We start from the raw sequence: 23,500 nt of genomic DNA on the forward strand, positions 1-23,500 counted from the left end.
TTATAAATTAGAGGATATAAAACAATGAACCTTAACTATGCCATAAACTATTTACTAAATTGCCACATATTTGAATGTACAATTCTACAAATGTATCATATATATTAAATATAAATTATATAACAACTTTCTTGTAGATACAGACCTTTATACTTCTCACAATAATTACTAATTATTTACAATACAATAAAAGTTGCAATAGAATATTTAAAATAAAGGAAGATTAATATATTTCACGGAAAAAGGGCATACCGTCTAAAAAACATCACCATAATTAATGAAATCAAAGATAACTTAAAAACTCAATGATGTTAATATTTTGTGTTTTATATTAGTATACCTTTCAACTATTTTCTTTATTTCTGCTTTTCTCTTTTTTGATATTTTGGCAGATTACTTTTTCTTGTCAACAAATCATACAGCTGTAGCAAGTACAATTCTTTTCTAAATAGCTACCTTTTCAGGATTAATGGTATGCAATATTTTCCTGCACTTCTACAGAACCTATAAACTAGACGATTAATTGAAATTACTTCAATATATAATTCCCTATTACCTTGTCAAAATTCAATTGTTGAATATTATTGAGAAATTCATATTGGATACTTGTATTTGCTTCAATATTGAATATTATAACATTCTTAACAAAAAAAACTTATATAAACAGACCCAAATTAATTTTTTGCCTGTAACCCTTCTTGACCTATCGTACCCTACCTAAAATTTATTTGTAAGATAATAATCATATCAATAGATTTATGGAAAATACTACCTTGATGATAACTTCTTATACAGTGGTATATAAGCTTCTTTACTTCTTGTTTTCTAAGAAATTTTTTAAGCAATATTTTTTTTCTTTAACGTCCCGAGGCTTCCAACTTTCAAAACCTTACAAATTCTGAAAAAATAGATTAGATTGTTTAACATCTATATTATGGATCCTACGAAGATGATGATGATCCTTCTTGTTATCAGCTTTAGTTGTGCAGCAAGCTTATGGTGAAATCTTTCTTTCTCTTGCTACTAAGTATGCCATATAGCTAACTTGACATATTAATTTACTTTCACTGCAAAATTTAAGTTATTTAATTAGTTTATCCTATTTGTAATCCTGTTAAAATGCTTAAATGTTAAACTAAATGACATTCTTTTTATGTAAAAAGGTACATCGCCATAAAACTTTTAAAATGCCATATCAAACGCCTTAATGGTTAAACAAATAAATGCCCAACGTTAAATCAAAGCAATACGGTACATCGCCATTTCTTTTGAGAAACGCTTGGCTTGCAATACCATGCAGTGTTGCCAAATCTAAGGGCAATACCATATATTGTACTAAATACTAAAAAAACGTATGTATTCTTTAGGGTAAATGTGGCTCGGTGAATGGAGGTAAAACGAAATGAAACAGTGGTGTTTACATTATGTGACCGTTATTTATTGGCTATATAAAAAAATGTGAAAAATACAATTAGATAAAACGTATGGCAGAGCTGTTACCTGGTGACGAGGCTTGGGCAGTCCATGGTGGCACGTCTAAACCAAACGAGGGTTGAGCACTGAATGAGTCGAAATACCCTTCAATAACATCCCAGATAAACGTCTCGGGGTTGCCGCCAGCTATACGTTATCGGGTTCTAGTTGGCGCTGCTGGCACCCCGCCCGTATTCAACATCTGGGATTATATTTCTGGGTACTTTATTGACCGTTATTCCACGATGTAAAATTCGACATGCCTCAAGGTCGCTACAATTCTATTATTATTATTATTTCAAAACAAAATATAAAAGTTAATGTCAGAAAGTCTTGTTAAATATATTACTTTTCTAAAATAAAATACATTCATAAAGCAAATAGCCTAGCTGTAAATTTGGCAACATCGACTTCTGGCATTTAGGCTTGCGGCGAGTGGATTGCGCCGACGAATATACGAATAGTTCCGAAAGTAGCCGAATCTCCGGACCACGATGATTTTTAATGTACACTGCCATCATCGACGGCCCAAGTCTCGTCTACAGGTAACACCGTTGCCGTCTCATTTATCTATTTATATATTCCACATTTTATATTATATAAATAAATAACGGTCACGTCATGTACACCATAACTGTGCCATTTCGTCCTACCTCCATTCACCGATCCATATAAAAAACTCTAAAAAGTTAGTTTCGTAAATATGTATATGTATTAAAACAGGTAATACTTTTTCAGATAGGTATATTTTAAAGAGAAACCTATATAAACGTTTAACTTTGATGGGCAACTTTTATACTATGTCTCGATAATTTATTTCCTGTTCGTAAAAATATGTTTTTCATTCTATCAGTTGTCACATCGGACATGTTTATTACTATATTAACTGCGAATTTTGTTACATTGTTATGTCGCATCATGTGTAGAAGATGACGTCGGTAAACGTTTGGTTGGGTATTTGTTCCTCATTTAACACACATGCAATATTCAATTTTTGAGTAAATAAATTCAAAGTACGATATTACGTTTTAACATATACGGTAATTCTTTAAAAACCGTCAATTCAAACAGTTTGTTTTGTATAGGTTAACGTTTACGTGTGCAGGTTAATTGATATTTGCGCTATTCTTTCGCGTTTGTGTGCCCGTCTATGACCTATGTGAAATTTTGACGATAATTTATTCGGACGCTTTTCGCGTGGAGAGGAAACAGTTGGAGGTCGGAGCCTTCGACGCGTGAATCATATTGTCTTTTCTCAGCATCACCACATTCAATGATCGCCCGTTTTCCGACGAACATTACTATCGTGCTAATACGAGGGTCAGATTTAGAATTGTGATGATGAATCAGACTAGAATCATAAAAAGTATTTATCGAATTAATGATATCAAGTAAATTTAATGCATATATTATTGAATGACTTAAAACTACAATTACTACAGATATACAGTTATAATAGTTTGTAGGTTATGGTTGTGTTTGATTATATTTACATAAAACTCTTTTCCATACCACCTATGAATTAGAGTTCTTGTAGCGTTTTTTATGTAGTATCCCCTGGAGTCCTAATCCACCTAATTAACAATTGTATATCCAAGTAATATATTTTACTTTCATTAAATAGCATATTTACCTTTAACGCTTAGTTCTTGTGTCCTTCGGTACAGTGTTTCCTTGTAAAGATATTTTGATATCACTGTATTTCTGCATAGTTTGTTCTATACACCTGTATATATCTTTGTTAATATAGCTAGATTTAATCGCTGCGTTCTTCTGAATGCATTTGTCATATTTATAAAACAGTTACTATTTTTTCTATCCTGACACATTTTAACCAAATGCTCATCTATATTCTGAACAATTACACACATATTTGGGCACATAAATCTTTCACACTCTACAATAACATTTCTTACAGTTATCATATATTAATTATATACTCACCTTTACTTGTTTTCACTCTCATTACCCTGCCTTAGAAATTGGCAGCATTAAATCATATATTCAGAAAGTTTCGTTCAAGTGAATAACAGCAGCTGTTAATTTCCAATATATCTAACATTTTTATTCACGATTCCATCATTTGTATACTTCTTTTTCAACATATCTCATCGAGTTCATCCAAACCGAAGGTGTTATTAACCATTTCTGTTTCCAGCATGACGTACAATATATCTGCAATGAATTATTAATAAATGTTATGACTAATAAAACCTAATCAATTGTTATTTCAACGTTTACCTTTTTCGATCAACTTTTGTTATCTTAACACTATTTTTATTATCATCTTGCCATTAGTGACCATTCGGTGTATTGGTCCCATTCTAAAGTATTGATATAGCAAACATAAATTGAAATTATTTGTCTTCCTCCATTTTATATGCTTTTAAAATTGTATTCTTTTAATAATAAGATCCGGAAGTTTCATTAGACCTCTTTGATACTTTTGGGACTGACCGGTTTTCTTGGAAATAATTGTATTAAATTATTTTAGTTATTAGAAAACTTACTGTTTTTATATATTTCATCTCTGATATAGCTACTAACATCAAGTTGAGTCTGATTCGTCACCCACTTCGTATGAGAACGTGTTTTTTTGAATAAGATTATATTTTTCATAGTTTGAGATATTTCATTTTAACTAGAATAAAATGAGAAGGAAAATATTGTCTGATTCTAAAACGAATTTACAAATTGTGGCAGGCAATAAATTGAACATCTTGATAAACATCCAATGAACAAAAGTTCTTTGGATAGACTAGACTCAGTGTCGCTTTATATCGCCATTCGACAGGTTGTCTCTTCTCCCCAAAATAAATCTGTTTTTTTAAAATAAAATAATAGTTTTTTTTGTTTAATACTCTTTCACATAACTGGCGCAGTCGATAGGATTTCGGAGTTATCATAAGGCTTTTCTCCGTTGAATTAGTTCAATTAATCGGAATCAAATTAATCATCAAGAAAAGAAGACATGTTGAAGTTGGGTTCGCAATCGTTCCGCAGTTACTCAAAGTGTTTCTTTGAAAAACATCTCTAGTCCACAGTTCAATAATATTGGCCACTTTGGAATTTGGACAGGAGCTTGCAGTTCAGGATGAATGATCACCAAAGGCTGATTACAGTAGTGCAGTTTCTTAGACGCCGAAATTATAAGATTTTTTATTGTTAGTGCAGCATCTGACAAAAAGTAATTAAGACTTTCAGCGCTGTAAATCACAAAGTTCTGTGTGCTGGTTCCAGGAAATTGCCTTCAGCTAGCTCATCACCCTACATCTGTCCTAACTAGCAAAGAGAAGTGTAATAATCATTTCAACCAGAAACTATTTAAACATTTAAAGTGATAGTTCTACAAAAATTGGCAGGGTTGGTATTACAGTAACCTATACGCTATTTGGACAATTCTAGCACTGGCAACTGGAATTCTCGTGCAACTTGAATTCCTTGGCATAAAATGCGCGTGATAAAGAGACTAGATGGATGTGAATGGATCTCTTATATGATTGGCTTGTTCTGCACATCAAGTACTGTTTATTATTTGCTAATTACATGGTTATGTTTTAAAAAATTATAGCGAAACTGAGCTTATGAATATATATTAATCCTAGCAAGTATCTGTTAGTGTACTGTATATTACTAGTACGAAATTAATTCAAAAACATACCTAAACTTAAAAATGGGGTCTTTTTTAAAACTCACATAATGGCAGACAATGTAAAATGCAACTACTTATCTAACACTGTAATGTTAATTTCATTCTTCATAAGATTATCAAAAAGTATGATGTGTAGGCATGTACGTTCGATAAAAATTTGTAATGTGTACCGATACTGTTACAATATCATATTGTACAGCTTTGTAATATGCTATGTTGATGCTAGTTATGCACAAGGAATATTGGTGATATAAAAAAAAATGCAAAGGAAACATATAATATGTTGATATAATATATAATTGAATATACCGATGTTGTTACTTCGAGACATTTTATGGCGTTGCCGTTATAGCCGTGACCTTGAAAATAATGTGTCGAATTTATACTTACAAAGAATTATGTAATATATATGGTTTTATATTTTGTTTGTAGTATGATTGTAAGTGACAATATATTGTACATTAATATATCAGCATTTTCATTCAAATTATATTTTTCGAGATTATTTATTAATGTAATAAGGTAAAGTGAACAACATTTTGATTGAAAAACCGAATAATCTTGACTGCATTTATGATATTTATATTTTTCGATTTTCAAGTCTTTTGAATGTTAAGACTGTTTTACTTTCAACGAATAATCTTAAAATATTCCTTATTAGCGATAAATAAAACTATTGTTGTATTTAAAAAGGGTGTGATACAAATACCTAGTGGTCATTACTCCATTCCTTTCTTTCCCAAAGAATGTTCGAAAAAGAATATATATATATATATATATATATATATATATATATATATATATATATATATATATATATATATATATATATATAATCACCGTCTCACTTATCGCACGGTTAAAAAAAAGGTAAGCACATGTTGGAAAAAAAAATAGAAATAAACCAATTACCTTTGTTATATTATGTTATCTCTACTAGTTTCAGTCGCTAGTTATTTTTCTATCGAATTTTTCGACTATTTTCTTCAGCCGGTAGTTCCCAACGTTAATACATATCCAAGGCAACCGATAGTATAAATAAAAATATTCATATTTATGCTTCTAAACACCTATGCAGACATGCTAATGTTATTGTTGAAAAGGAGATATTGCAAAATAAAGTCCGAAATTATCGTTTGTGTAAATATTTGCCGCTCGCATCTATACACAAATAATTCGACGGCGCTTCAACGCTGTATATTTTGAAAAACAACGAAAACAATAAAATATTCGAGCGAAAACAATGGAATACGTCGAACATTGCACCGCCAACTACGCAGACAAAAGGACCATCCAAAAAGGAGAAAGTCGAACAAAGGAACAAAAGTGTTTTTTTTTCTGCCCCGCAACGCTATCTTCGACACAATTAAAAGTAAATATCGCGATGTTATTATCGGGCAGATACGCGAAATTTGAGGGAGAATTGACAGGTGCGAAAGATAGCGGGATTTGGTTGGTGTTATTTTTTGGCCCGGCTTCACGATCTGTGATAATAACGGTTCCGTTTGATCTTATTTACATTTGGAGAAAAGTCTGTTACATATTACGTGATAATCGTTTATCTTTTTATAAGAATATATAATATTACATACTTAATTCATTATGTTACTAATTTTGTAATTGTATTTTACTTATTTTTTTTATATACCCGGCAATGTTGTTTTTTATTCAGTATATTACGTTAACACGCACTGACTGTATCCCTTGAAAGAATCTGGTCAGTAAGTATTTGCGAGGTCGGATGTGTTAAGTAGTTGTCGTAGAAAATAGTTGAAGAAATGTCGAGATGGCCCCAAATAAGTATGAATATTTTTTTGTTCGTCGATATATGGATATTTGAAAAAATCTTTTATAAATATCGATATTTCGTTGCAGCAGCCCTAATTTGAGACGACATTTCGAAAAAAGTTCGCCAGCCCTGTAGGGGTACTAATATTTACTTATATATATTTTAAAGTCTTCTTTTTATGAACGACGGTCCTCGGCATTAAGCCTACCGACTGCTCAGTGACCAACTTAAATATCATCCCAGAAGACATCCGGTCTTACCCGGCGTGTTTACTGGCGTGACTGGGATGGTTATTCCTGAACATTTTTTGGTACTTCATTTTAAAGTTACTTAAGGACGAAATCTGAATTCAACATTTAATACTTTATTTTTAAAAGAAGAACATTGCAGTAGAACTTTCTCTTACAGCTTTAGATTACCATTCAGGCTAACAATGGTAAACTTCTTCGTACTTTACTCTATTATTTCATCACAATTAAAACAGTACTTGGAATGGAAGTTTAACAAGTTTTAACTGTCACCTGAAATAAATAGAGCCATATTAACATCATACTATCACCTCAGTTATAAAATGCGTTCCTTGCCAGAATGCATCATAAAGGATGAGAGACAAATATTTCAAACTCCTGCAATATCTGCCTTAGAGGCAAGTGACAAAAAATAAATTAAATAATTGCTGATAATATCAGCAATACTACTAAGGATGGTGATGATTTTATTGTTTTTGCGAATAGGGATAGTGACCAACCGCAGAAATAGTTTTATATTTTATATTTCAAATACGCAGATAGTATTTTATAACTTGTATTTTAATTAAAATAAAACATATATTTTGGCTAGTTCCGGCTGTCTGAAAGTTGTTTTTTAGTTTGCAACAAACAGTAAAAGTAATAAATGTCGGAAATGTAATTTTGAGCGTTCCGTGATTAGTATCTGTATACACTGAATAGTTCGATAACAATAAATGGAGAACCGTCAGTTTTCATAGAGAAATGTCCTAACCATCGAGTTTAACACTTACTGAGCATCACTGTTATTATTGAAAACAACAAAAAATGTCATGTTTAAATTAACATTTACCGTTAGCTAACGGACGAAGATCTAATACTACAGATTGTACAACTACAATCATTTTTCAGCCACAACAAATTATTTTTTGCGCTGCCGCTGCTAAAAAACCAGTTTCATTAACATGAACCTTATACCTCAACGACGGTACTTGTCCCACTTTCAAATTAGTTTCTTTCTACGGCCATTTAATAACCCTAATTGAAGACAATGCTTCGTCTTTTTTCGTCTTAAGTCGCTAGACCGCGCGAAAATGGAATGGAATAGGTTTTACGGTGACCTTTAGTGAGCGGCTCCGGCTAGACCACTTATTAGGACAAAACGTTTACCGTCAGCGATGTGTTACTTTTACCCTCTAAATTATGATTTCGCTGGCTGGTCTGAACGGAGAAAAAACGGTGGGACAATGCGGTTAATAAAAACTTTATGGCTCATAAATAATCAGCGGGCGCGGATTGATTAAATTTTCTGTATGTATCGGTTACGGACAGCATTCTAATATGGGGATCGAGGATGATATTTGTCGTGATTTAGTGTCACCATGTCACCAACTAATATTATTCATAAAAAGAAAACGTTTTGCTCATCTCACTGACTTTAGAGATACCTTAAAAATCGTAAAAATAGAAATTTATCTCTCTTTTTATATTAATTCTGTGAATATTTTTCATATTTGTAAATAGATTTTATAAAGGCTTGTATTTCAGTAACATAACATATTATGCAATAGTTCAGTTCCAACCTTCGTAGGGTGAAGACGTATTTTCAATACGGTCCAAGCTATAAAAAGATACCTTTCTTTAAAAAAACCCAGTATTTTATTACGGTTATTTAATTGAGTGTTAAAAACGCTTAACAGATGCGGCTATCCGTCTCTCAGTGGACCTAAAGTGTAGTGAATACGTGTTTACGTGACCAGACAAAAGGACTGCATCTCATTTTTATTAGTGTTTAAAATAATTTCATCTTATTTTACAACAGTCCTTTTGAAATTCATTTATATTATTTATAGTAAAAAAACTAGTGCTAAAATAACGTAAGTGAAAAATGAAGTGCGTGAAATAAACAATGTATTTATTTTATTTTTTTTATCCTCTGGAAGTAAATTAAATAAAATATTAAAAATTAAAAAATGGCAAACAATAGCGATTCAACCAAATCACCTGCACACTTTGATATAAGATTAGAACAAACAGCAATAACGCAAACTCCACCATCAGAATGGACTACAGTCGTTAACAAAAAACGATTGAGAAGTCCAGAAGAAGAAATCGCGAGGAAACAAACAAGAATCAGTGACTATTGGTTGCAGAAACCGATAGAGACAAAAAACAGTTTTAGCAACCTGTCGGAAGAAATTGAAGAGAACATACAACCAAGCCCTGAAAAAGTTGTTCCCAAACCACCACCAATAACAGTCTATAAGGTAGGAATAATAAAAAACATCCATGATTTATTAAAAACCATTACTACGAACTATACAATTAAAACAGTGAGCTATGAAACAATTAAAATCCAATTGTTCGAAGCGGATCACTTTAAAGTTCTTATAAAAGAATTAGATGAAAGAAACACCCAATACCATACATTCAGGCCAAAATCCGAGAGAACATTTAAATTCGTACTAAAAGGATTACATCACGGGACGGACTTTAACACCATCAAGGTAGCACTAGCTGAAAAAGGCCACGAGGTCGTAAATATTCACAATATACGACATCACACGACAAAAAAACCTCTGCCTATGTTTTATATAGACATAAAACCTAATGGAAACAATAAGGCGGTGTATGAAATCACCAAATTGGAAAATAATATTATTAAATGCGAACCACCACATATAAAAAGAATTATACCACAATGCACAAGGTGTCAAGCGCACGGGCACACAAAGACTTACTGTCGCAAATCATATAGATGCGTAAAATGTGCAGGAGAACATAAGACAGGAGATTGTACTCGTAAAGTTCGCGATGAAAAAGTGAAATGTGTCAACTGTAACGGAAATCATCCAGCGAACTACAAGGGTTGCGCAGTTCACAAGCAACTACAGCAGAAACTCTATCCTGCCTTAAGGGAAAAAAGGCATCAACAAAAACAATCCACTACTACCAATTTACCACTACCTACCAGAACAAGTCAACCAGACATAACTTATGCCCAAATAGTTGAAAATGGTTCAGCACAAAAACGAGAGACAATATCTCAACCTACTGAAACTAGCAACATCTCAAGATTGGAAAATATGATGGCCAAACTAATGGATCAAATGAGTACGATGCTTGGTCTACTCACAACCGTCGTAAGCAAACTTGCCTAATGCCTGAAACCAATAGCTACAAAATCGCCGTCTGGAATGCCAATGGGCTCCAACAACATGCCAGGGAACTAAAAATGTTCGTAATTGAACAAAATATTGACGTTATGATGGTTTCCGAAACACACTTTACGGACAAAAATTATTTGAAAGTTCCTAAATATAAGCTTTATCATACAAATCACCCTGATGATAAAGCACATGGAGGTACAGCCATAATAATTCGAGATGATATAAAGCATTTCGAAAAAGAAAAATTCCGCAAAGACTACCTGCAAGCCACCAGTATAACCATAGAGGAAGCCCATGGACCATTAACAATTTCTGCGATTTATTGCCCACCCAAACATAACAACAAGGCAGAACAATTTCAAGAATTCTTCCGTACGCTAGGTAATAGATTTATAGCAGGAGGAGATTATAATGCAAAACATTTAATGTGGGGCTCAAGAATAATAACCTCAAAAGGTAGAGAACTGCTCAAAGCCATAAGGATAGATAACTTACAACATATCTCTACTGGTGAACCAACATATTGGCCTTCAGACAGAAATAAAAAACCAGATACAATAGATTTCTGTATTACAAAAAATATTGATCCAAAAAAGTGTCAAGCAGAATCATGTTTCGACCTGTCTTCTGATCATTCACCAATAATAGTAACAATTTCTTCAAAAATTACCATCAAAGATAAACCCCCTTCTCTGTGCAATAATAGAACTAACTGGCCCTCATTTAGAGAAAACTTAGACCAAAATATCTCTCTAAACTTACCGTTACAAACTGAAATGGATATAGAAATAGCAGCAATAAATCTTACAAAAAATATACAGGAGGCAGCATATTCCGCGACTCCCAACATTGAAACATTTCCAAGAAAAAATACACATATATCATGTACAATACAGAAAAAGATAGCAGAAAAAAGAAAGTTACGACGAAATTGGCAACAGCAAAGGACTGAAGAGAATAAAAGAAAATTTAATAGGGCCATAAAAGAGCTGAGAGATCTAATCCAAATCGAACAGAACCAAGGCATTCAAGAATACCTAGAAAACTTGACATCAACTGAGGCTACAGACTATTCGTTGTGGAAAGCAACAAAAAAGCTTAGGAGATCCCAGCAGCATAACCCACCTATTAAAACAAGCGAAAATAATTGGGCGAGAAGCAATAAAGAGAAGGCCGACATTTTCTCAAAACACTTAAAAAATGTTTTTAAACCTTTCCAGTCTCAGCTACATAAAGATGACGAAAATAAAATTACTAGCTTTCTAGATTCGCCATTTCAAATGGATTTACCGCACGAGAAATTAACGGTCAAAAAAGTTAAACATACAATAATGAGAGAGATTAATATTAAAAAAGCTCCTGGTTATGACTTAATTACTGGCAAAATTTTAAAAGAACTATCAGAAAAGGCTATAAAACTATTAACATATATATTTAATGCTATGCTACGAATTAATTACTTCCCTAGTATCTGGAAAGTAGCTAAAATATTAATGATACTTAAACCAGGAAAAATACCAGAAGATGTGACCTCCTACCGACCTATAAGTTTATTACCAATAATCTCGAAAGTTTTCGAGAAGTTATACATAAAAAAACTAAACTATATAATAGAAAAAAGAAAAATTATTCCAGAACATCAGTTTGGCTTTCGCAATAAGCATGGGACTATAGAACAAGTGCATAGACTTGTAAACCAAATAAACGCTGACCTAAATGCCAAAAGATATTGTTCGGCTGCTTTCCTAGACATATCTCAGGCTTTTGACAAAGTATGGCATACGGGCTTGCAGGTTAAACTAAAGAAACTTCTCCCTCATCCGGACTATCAGCTACTAAAATCGTATCTCACTGACAGACATTTTATTGTAAATCAAGGCGATGAACATACCGAATTAAATCCCATATATTCAGGAGTTCCGCAAGGTAGTGTACTGGGTCCAGTACTGTATCTTCTGTATACGGCTGATCTACCCACCACAAAAATAACTACTGTGGCAACATATGCAGACGATACAGCAATCTTAGCATCCCATGAAGATCCAGTCACAGCATCAATAAACCTACAAACCCACCTGGAGCAAATCCAATTATGGTTGAAGACATGGCGCATTAAAGCCAATGAATCAAAATCCACGCATATAACGTTTACCCTGCGTAGAAGAACACGTCCACCAGTAAATATCAATCATCGCCAACTCCCCCAAGCAGACCATGTTAAATATCTTGGTATGCATTTAGATCGACGCCTAACCTGGAAGAAGCACATACTCTCTAAACGGAAACAACTAGGACTAAAATTATATCAAATGTATTGGCTCATTGGGCGCAAATCCAAGTTATCATTAGATAACAAGGTATTGCTGTATGAGTCTATACTCAAGCCCATTTGGACATATGGAATTCAACTATGGGGTACCGCTAGCAAATCCAATATATCCATCATTCAACGGTTCCAAAATAAGGTGTTGCGTGCCATTGTTGATGCTCCGTACTATATTTCAAATAAAGTGATACAACGCGATATTCCTCTAGAACCTATAACGAGTGTAATCCAACGTGTTTGTGTGAAGTACTTCGAAAGAGTGTCAGTGCATCCCAATGTACTCGCTAATCAGCTAAATATGCGACGTGATAGTGAAGTGCATAGACTAAAACGTTTAACACCATCTGATCTGATTACTGGACATATGTAGAGTTTAGAATAAGCATTAGAATAAGACTAATTAATTAAGATAATATTTTATACAGAAGATTGCTTAATGAAGTGATTTTCTACATGCCATGTATATATAATATAAACAGAAGAAATACTTATTGCCAATAGGGCAGATTGTGGACTCACGAAGAGTAATAATAAAAAAATATTATGCAACAGGTGAAGTGTATTTATTAGAGTGTTAAGTGTTATCTATTAGATTTATAAATTAGTTTTAAAGGTTTTTTCTTAAATTTAAAGCTTGTTGTGAAGAGTCGGTACAACAAATTTTATTCAAAGTGTTGTCCATCTATAGCCACTACTTTTTCCGATCTTTCAGGCAATTTACGGATTCCATCTCGAAATAACGATGTATCTTTTGAGGCTATCTACGAATCCACCCATTTTTTTTTTTTTTTTTTTTTGATATCCTCATAGACGCTGCTCAGGCAGGTACTACTCATATATCGGAACAAGTAGTAATCGGAGCGTTGTCATACTGAAGAATGACATTGTGTCTTGTGCCATTAAATCCTCGTGTTCAATGTTTTTTGGCTGTTCGGAACGTTATTTGTTTTCGATGTCAAAATCATCAATTTTAAGACTTCGAACTCAGTATTTAAATGTTGAAAACGATGGAGCATGGTTTCACATAGTATTCGTTGACCTTTACCCACCTTTTACTTCAAAAAGTAAAAAGTAAAACTTGACGTAAACGCGATTTACCCGGTACAAATTCAGATATTTTCAACTAACTGGAAAATGGTTTGTTCACACTTCGGCAATATGCTGAATAATGACTAATAATGACTGAATAATAAATATGACATGCTGAAAAATGAAGCCTATCACTGAAGTTGATTACAAATGTACCAGATGCGATTAAGTTGAGTTTTATATGAGATATGAGTTATATATATACATATACACCAAAAAAACTAGTCAAGTATATATATTTTAATTAAATTTATTTTTATATTAAATTTGAGGGGGTTGCTATTTATATTTCGGGATCGTACATAATTGGTTGTATCATTTAGCAAATTATATTTCTATCTTAAAAGTTAATATTTTAACTAGCTGTGGTAGGCACTAACAGTTTAAAAAATATATGGAACGTTCACGAAATGCGGAAAAGTGCGCGTGGATTAACCTAACAATACGAAGGTTATTATTTATATTTCTACTAATAAAAGTACAGTAGTTTATTAACAAAAACGACTTTATTGGTTTTCGAAGTGTTCTCCATGATCAATATTCTTTTGCATGAGCTTGAATCGTAGTAGCACTTTTTTCACTCTGATTGAGAAATACTTCAATGGTTTTTTTTCTCAACATAATTTTTGAGTGCATCAACATTTTTCAACATCAACGTTTTTGAGTGCATTTCGGCTTCTTCAAAGGCAAGAAGCAGTTGGCTACACAATTTACTCTAATCACTTTTGTAGAATTTGACTTTAGTATTGGAAGACCCATACAGTGAATTTTGTTATTTTGCTTTTTTTTCAGAAACGTCAGATGAAGCCTAACAACACTTTAGTATTACTTCAGTGTTACTAAGGCTCAAAATGTAAATTGCACCTTTCGTATATTTACTTACACACTAATAATATTTTTCAGTGACATCGTATTAATAGTTCTTGAAATAACTTTAAAATTATCCAATGAGGCATGCAATGAAACAGCAATCGCAGCATTTCCATTTTACTTTATAACATTCTTTCATTTAACTTTCTTTGTTATTTCATCCTCTCTCATTCATGTGATCATGTTATCCAACCATCTCCATTCTTATTATTTCTATTTCTATCTCTTTCTGTATTTCTTGGCTCCTTGTTCTTAATATTAAATAACAATTTTATGGTGAGATAAAAGATCAAACCATAAAAGTTCCAAAATGCGAAGATATATCCAATTTCATCACTTATTCCATATGAAATATACGTACCAGTAAAACCAGCTGTTATATTTTATATCTAATATAGTTTTATATATGCCATAACTCTGTATATATTACCAGAATATAAAATGATAACATTAGAGGGCGATAAACCGAGTTAATATTATTATTTATTAGCCCCATACCAGAATATTGACCTGCGATTCGAAACTAATGATACCGAAACATTTGACCATGTGACCTACAAATTGATGCCGCGAACTTGTAAATTTGAATTTTGAAACAAACAAGACAAAAACGTTACAAGTCACACGACATTATTTCCGCTAATCACAGTACTGTTTCACCGTCATTTCACCAGTTTCCGAGCAAATGTTGCTTAACCAAAGTTGTCCGAGATAAATGCTAACCAATCCTTTGTTTACTTTTACGCTTTATCTAATTACTTAATTTTGGTAACATGACTTTTCGATAAAAAACATCTTCATGAACTTATTTCGATATTTGCTAAACACTCCTGAACTAAGCAAATATAGGTGATTGAATTTTATTTATTAAGGGTACATTTTTAGGAGGTCTATAGTATATCAATTACTTTTATAAGGAGGGTCGCCTTTTATATTTCGACATTTGAGATCAATAGTAATTATTAGCGTTGGGAATGGGAGCGTTGTTTTTGACTACTTTTTACTATCGACTGTTTCAGTGGCTATTTTTGGTTCGACTAATTTTACTACTTTTTACCAGTGACTGTTTTCAGTCGCTATTTTCGCTCCGACCGATTTTGTTACTATTTACTATCGACTGTTTCAGTCGTGTACTTTTAGTTACTATTTTAGGTTCTGCTAGTTTCATTCAACTGACTTTTAACGTTTTTGCTCCGTTGTCCTAGCCACGACCTTGACAAAAATGTACCCAATTTATGCTTACGTAGATTTATATGTAATGTATATAGTTTTATGATTTCTTTGGTAGTTTGCTTCTAAATAATAATATATTGTATATTAATATAGCAGCATTTTGGAACGATATTTTTCAAGGTTGTTAACGTAATAGGTTAAAAAGATTAAAATTGTGAATTATAAATAGTATAACACTTTAGACTATTTTTATTACTATATTTCGATTACTCTCTCGATTTTTGTTAAAAATATTATCCCTTCAATAATAAATAAAGCATTTACTTTATTTAAAAAAGCTCTAGTAGTTATTGTGCGATCATTTTTAATTATGTCATGGATTTTTTTTCTACGATTTCTAAGTTCAATTGTATTGTCTATATTTATTATAGTATATTATTTAAAAATAGCAATTAACATATTAAAATACGATAAAACATTTGTGGGATATTATTCCATTCCATAGAAAAAATCCATTCCTTTATACAGATCCACAGAACATTCAAGTATAAAAATAATTCTACTTCGTTTAAAATGAAATTATTAATTGCATGTTAATAGTATTCAGTAATTATTTTTTTCCTTTTCTCTTTTAAAGTTAGTAGGTGAAGGAATATGTACGTTTCCGTCTCGGTTACACTACCTTGGAAAATATTATCACATATAAAATTAACTGCTCCAAGCAACTAAATCCGTCCTTTCCTCTCTCACAATTTAAATAGTTATTACTATTTTCAGTCGCTAGTTTCTTGACTATCGACTGTTTTGTGACTATTGACTGTTTGGACTGTTAATTATTTTCTTAAAATACAATGCTTGTATTTTAAAAACAACTCCTTTTTAATGATAAAATATTCTATTTAATCTTTATAAACTAGCATATAAATAAATAATTCGTTGTCAAATAAATCATAATTTGTATTTAAAGAGATATTTGTAAGAATTTATAACATATCAGGCAGGCAGCCTAAGAGAGGTAGGAATATAAATACCAACTATCAGAAATTTGAGTTATCAGGTTAATTTTCATCAGGTTATTGTATCAGGTTAAATTTCATAGGAAATATTGATTATTTTAAGGAATCGCCCTAGAATTTTAAAGTTTGCTTCAAGTTTTGTGGGAATCTTGCATCATTTTATATTTTAAACCGTTTTTACCAGTTAATGATCAAAGTGATATAAATAATTTAGTAACAAAGCATACATTATTTAACGAATTCCATATTTTTGGGCTCATTGAAAAATTCGTATAACTTTTGAACTGAAGACTTGGTCTGATGGCGTATTCAATATGTCAGTAAAAACACCATGCATAAATATATGTTGTTTTAAATATAATGGATAATTTATTCCACTGGATAAGTTCTGTTGATCTGAATAGTTTTTCTTAATTTGACTCATATCTGTACATGTTTATTACTGTACGGTTTATTTTAGAACTGCACTTGATACGTTATCTAATTACATTAAGTCCATTTTTCACCATTCATAGTAAAATATTAATACAATATATGTTAAAAAATATCTTCTATAACGTTTTCCCATCTTTCTGGTGGCATTTCGAAACTTCCTTCTTTTGGATCATCAACTGTTAAGCTGCCTTGAAGGATATTTAGGACATTTATTTATTTTTTATTATTTATTTTATATTTAGGATATTTAGGGTTTTCGTCCAATAAATTCATTGTCCTTGAAATTTTTAGGTTCACCGGACCGGTTCTTTTTGTCATTTGTATCAAAATCATCACTTCTAAATCTTTGGAATCAAAATCGACAATTAGGATATGACGGGGCAGCATCAATATTAGTGTCGTCCGTATTTAAATAACTGAATTAATATGAAATGAATGATATAACTGAATTAACTGTTATATCTATCTGATCAAAATACATCCAAGAACCTATTATGTGTGAGTTCAATCATATCCCAAACTAAATATATTTTTGATTAAAATTTAAACATTTTCAATTTGGAATTTAATTGTTGGGAGGCACGGACAATTAATAAATAATTAAATTCCAATAAACAATTTATAATAGGCATTTTCGTTTAGAAATTTGTTACGTGTAGAGGCCAGGAAGATAGTTCCGATTTAATGGTTGGTTTGTTGCAATCGCGATGGGAGTTTGACATGCAACCAGCTAAAATTGTTTTATTTCGTCTATGCCAAGTCTATTCATGTTTTCTTTTTAATTAATGCTTTGCCAACGATCGGGAAATATGTACGTGAATCGTGATCCATTGAGTTCACTGGCTCGTGTCATAAATCACCAGGTGGAGAGAAAAAAATGATTACGGTTCGTGTACATTGCAACATTGAAATATATTAAACGACTTTGAGATATGAATGTGTCTGAATATTTCGGAATATTAGCGTATTTTTTACCGACTTCAAAAAGGAGGAGGTTCTGTGTTCGGCTGTATATTTTTTTAATGAATGTTTGCCGATTTCTTCGTCAATTATGGACCGATTTTCAAAATTATTTTTTTATTCGAAACAGTGCACTTCCGAGGTGGTCCCATGGGAAGCAAGTCATTATCTGTTTGGGGTAGGGGGGGAAATCGAGGTAAACCCTCAAATTTCAAGGGCACGTACAATGTTTTCTCATGTTTTTTTATCTAAAATAATCAGATATTTGTGTTAATGTTATTCAGGGTAAAAGCCATTCAGTTTGCTTTTTCAGTACTAACTATATCATAATATCATATGAGAAGTCGTAGAAACGTTGTAGGCAACTGTTTCTATAGTGTAATGGTTAGAACGTTAAGTAAAACTCATACGCGGAGGTCGCGGGTTCGATTCCTAGACCTATTTACCCAGCCTAAACAATACAAAAATAATAATATAATTTTGTGACACAAAATGAAATTACGAACAAAACAAATTTAATTTCTTCAAAGTGATCAGTTGGTAGAAGTTAAAATAATATTGTAAATAGATAAATGGGTTTAGGTAGGTATTAAGCTAAATTCTGTGTATGTAGTAGAATATATAAAATACGTGTAGTAGATAGGTTAAATAAGTTTTTTGTTTATTTTTATTTGGTTATTACGATTATTATGCACATATTTTATTTTAACTTTTTTTTTGTGTTAAAAATTAAGTTTGATTATTTTTTACTTGAGTGAGAATTTTTTAGTGAGTTCCTTATTTTTTGAAGTTGGTTCAATTTTTTTGTTAAGAATACTTTGCGATAAGTTTTGGTTGAAGTTTATAATGAAAAATTACATTGCACTATTATGTTGCACTATTACATTGCACAAATGATAAACTACTTTTTAACGTTCAGTTGATAGAAAAAAAATCAGTCAATGTGATGTGCAATATTTTGCCTCAAAACCAACCAACTTGGGAGACTTGTTGGAAACTTCTACTAAAGAATTTTTAATTACATTTGATACATTTCCAGAGAAATACGACTTAATACGTAATATAAAAAGGACCGAATAACAGAATATTAGAATATTGAATAGTTTTTCACCACACAACTACACAAGATCACATGCTTTGAATCTCTTGAGTCTGCATCCTAGTTTAATGTTATCCGAGAGTTAATTTAATTTCCTCTATGGCAATTGGAATCCGAAGGTCGCGGTGTTAGTAATTTTTCCGATAATATCTGGGTGCACCCACAATACTTTCACACAGGATTTTATTCTGAAATATTTGTATCACGTTGATATTACTTCTCGCAGAATATCCCCATAACTGAGTTCCTTAGGCCCATATAGATAACACATGGGCTGAAAAGTCCAGAACGTAACAAAGAAAACGCGGTATTTTTTGTTAAAAATTGGCTTTATTCATCAACGTAATCTCCATCAAGAGCCACACAATCATTCCAGCGCCTCTCTAACATTTCAATACCACTTTTGTAGAGCGATTTATCTTTTGCCTCAAAATGTTGCTGTTCACTCATATGATCGTTTTGATTCCAGAGTGAATTGATGGATCCATGTTTCATATATTGTCACATATCGACGGAAAAATTCCTATATGTTACATTTAAATGACCACAAACACTGCTCAGAATCATCAACACGTCTTTGTTTTTGGTCAACAGTGAGTAAACGCGGCACCCACTTTGCTCAAAGCTTTTTCATAGTCAAATGCTCATGCAATATACAACCAATATGTCCATTTGATATCTTTACCATGTTAGCTAGCTCATGCAACTTCACTTTTCGATCATTCAAAACGATTTTGTGGATTTTTTTAATGTTTTTTGGTGGTACCACCTCATTTGGACGTCCCGTGCGTTCTGCATCATCGCTGTCTCAACGACCACGTTTGAAGTTAGCAAACCAACATTTTATTGTTGTTTCTGATTAAGCGGAGTTTAACACTCCTCAAGAACTTCACTTGAACGGTCATTTTTCCCATCAAGAAGCAGTGTAAAATTAAAGCACGAAATTGCACACTAATTCACAAACTTATGAATAGGATATCATAAAATTTAGTAGCTTTTTTTTGAAGGTTAGTACTGTGTTAGGCCCGGGACTTTTCAGCCCATGTTTCATTATTATTTACTTGTACAACAGCAACTTATTATGTCCGGATAATTTAGATTTCCTTCCAAATTATCAATATTTTTTGTATTTTATTTGATTTTTTCTTTTGGATATGCTCATTTCAATGCAGATTGAATCCATCGTATCAAAAAATTGGGACGGTCGATGTTCCCAAGCTTCTCTTGAGGGAAGTTTTTCACCAGCAAAATAGTTCGTCATGGAGGCGGGCATGTGGAAATCACTTAAAGCCAGGTCCGGACTATAAGGTGTATACATAATAACAACCCCCTAGCTAAGATCTCGAGAGTTTCTGTTGAGTCACTATCGATGTATTAGTCTGGCATTGTCTTGAAGAAACACTATACCTGCACAAATGGCCAAAGTTGGACGATCTTGGGCTATTGCTTTCTTCAGCGGTCCAATTATTCTATCTACATATTCGCCAATTGACCTTCCAGCGTGTCTTTCTCATCGAAATTACCGAAAATGATCAAATACATGAGCACAGTTCGCATGTTTATCCATCAGACGGCCTAAAATATGGTGTATTTTAAAGAAATCTAAGTCAACCATTCCCATAACTGTATTATTTTAGTGAGAGATATCAGCTTTCTAATTACACCTTAGGTAAACTGTCCATTGATATTCCCATAATGAAATTCTTTTACTAGACCTAATATTTTATAATTTGTTGGCTACTGTCAAATGGCAGGAAAGGCAGAAATATTACCTCGTTTTTTCTTCAGTTACTGTCACGATATACAAATTGTCTAGTTTTCAATATACAATTATCAGTACCTGTCATATTATTACCATATATTTTTCTATCTGTGCTCTCTGGATTGGAAGTTTTAAAAAACTATACGACTGAATTCTGAACAGCATGACAAGAGTCCGTTTTATACTAGTTTGATGCAGAAAAATCCAGCTTTACAAAATAGAACCCCTAAAGTTAATTCACAATCATTTTAATGATCTAACACTAATAGAGCAAAATGAAATATCCTGCAATATTTTGTTGTCGATCAGTATTTCTACGTATTTGAAATCAATAATTGTTTGATTTATGCTAATATTATTTATCATATTAATGAATACGTGTTTTGTTTCAGGTAAATACAATTCCAATTGCTGTACGAGATAAGTGATGAGGATTAGGATATGACGGTAATATATGATAGTTTTTTATATGTATTGTTTAGATAAAAGATATTGGATGAGATAATAACAAATGCCATTTGTATAATACACAATAAAACTAATATCAAAAAAATTATTAATCATATGACATATTTTATTAGACAGACTTAGTAAAATCTTAGTTACAGGTCAGGTCAGGTAATAATGTATCAGCATTTGCCAAATTAAAATTAAATTTAGCTAGTTATTAATAACAAATAAAAGTTAATATTAGCAACACTTTATACAAGTTCATGTGGTTAACTTCAAAGATTGGCAATTAATCGAAGCATATTATTTTGTTTATATTTATTAGTTTGATATTTTTTAAGGTCTAGTTTTTCTAAGAACTTTCATTTTAATCTACTCGATGCACTCAAAACGATACCGCAATCATAATTAATAGAGCTAAATCAGGAAAATTAGGCAGACGAGGAATAGCTCCAACTAAACAACGCCTGAAACAAACTATACTTTTTTTGGTGTTTTTAATCACAGTGGTAAATAATAATAAGATTAATAGATGTCAAACTTAATATTATAAATATAAATTTAATCATAATTTAACTTTTTATTACATGATAATTTCTGAGATTTATACTCATAAAAATGATGACGATATGGCGTTTTTATTTCCAATTATATTTTATTTCTGCTATTACAAATGTAATTAAAGACCTGTAAATATAATTTCTGCAAATCTTGTTAATTACCAAATATTTCTTTAAGGAAGGTCGAATCACGTAATATAATCTTTGTTATAATATCAAAATTATTCTTAAAGTGCAATAAACTCATTTATATTCATAGCAATTTTACTGACACTAATTAAATATAGAGCTTAATTATAGGTTCGTCCATCGATCATGGACGAACTTAATACTTTCTCTTAGTACGTACGAAAGATGGTTATGTTATGTAATGACATGGGTTGGAACTTAATATAGTTATGGCATAGTTTTAAAAATATAGAAAAGCAAGAGTAAGTGGTGGTAATAAACGGTAAACCATTATTTGAATTAACGAGAAAACAGTTGTTTTAAGAAAATATTATTTTTATTCCATCAGAGAGTACTAATAGATTTATTTAAAATCGCACATATTTACGAGTACTTATTAAATGAAGCCGTACTATAGCACGTTTAAAATGTAACAGCCCATAGAGCGTTCTATTAAAATGTGTTTTACCAGAAAGTGACAGTAATTAATATTTGAAATGTATGTGAATAAGTTCAATTTGAAAAAAGACCCATTATTGTTAAAAACAACTGTCAGATTTACCAAAGGCGTAAAAACGTGTTAGAATTTGTCAACGAACTTCGCATTATATATATATGATGAAAGTTACTTCCAGTCCTACACTATTATGGTTAAAGAACATTGAGCCATGGAGGTAGTTATGTACGCAGCATTTTTTAGATGACACGAACAATCTACCTAAATAAATCGCGATTTGTTTAATGAGCACGTACATTTTCTGAGAGTTTACGGTGCGATCTGTTCATCCAATGAAATATTCTAAGTGCATTACTAAATGGTCATAAAAATAATATAATATGAATTATTTTTATAACAGTATTATTTTCACTTGTTCCAGTTTTGGGACTACAATACATTAGATTATCATTATCTGACATAAAATAGCCGACTTTCAATAGCTTATAGTGAACATACGTAACTTATAGTAAACATATATATGGTGCTGAAATGAGTTAACACAGTAAAGGCAGTATATATTAATGTAATAAAATAAGATTACGGTATAATATTGAAATAAACTGAATATGATAATGTTTCGTGTTAATTTTCTCATTATTCATTTGGTTCATTCATATGGTTTAGTTTGACGATAATCAAAATGCATTTATGATAATTAATAATTATTTCAACACATTTTCGATCCTTAATTACATCTTCATTAATTACTTTAGATAAGCAGTATTCTAGCTCACATTTATATAGAAGATACACTTTTCTATTTACGGGATTCTCATATAAAA

General features: G+C 31.7%; 1 protein-coding gene and 1 long non-coding RNA gene across 5 annotated transcripts in view; one reads left to right on the top strand and one right to left on the bottom strand.

Moving 5' to 3' along the window:
* Positions 1-23,500, top strand: part of Pli (E3 ubiquitin-protein ligase pellino) — a 120,072-nt gene that overhangs the window by 27,953 nt on the left and 68,619 nt on the right. The gene's annotated exons all lie outside the window — the stretch shown is intronic.
* LOC143194802 (uncharacterized) lies at positions 54-5,169 on the bottom strand. Its single transcript, XR_013005385.1, has 8 exons — positions 5,135-5,169; positions 3,715-4,114; positions 3,424-3,648; positions 3,107-3,370; positions 773-898; positions 557-717; positions 341-504; positions 54-255 (listed from the first exon to the last, which is right to left on the bottom strand). It is a non-coding gene; the product is annotated as an uncharacterized LOC143194802 (long non-coding RNA).

The sequence above is a fragment of the Rhynchophorus ferrugineus genome, unplaced genomic scaffold (genome assembly GCF_030347505.1).
Source record: "Rhynchophorus ferrugineus isolate W39M unplaced genomic scaffold, kcgeb_rfMv2 rfM4, whole genome shotgun sequence".
NCBI classification, from domain to species: domain Eukaryota; kingdom Metazoa; phylum Arthropoda; class Insecta; order Coleoptera; family Curculionidae; genus Rhynchophorus; species Rhynchophorus ferrugineus.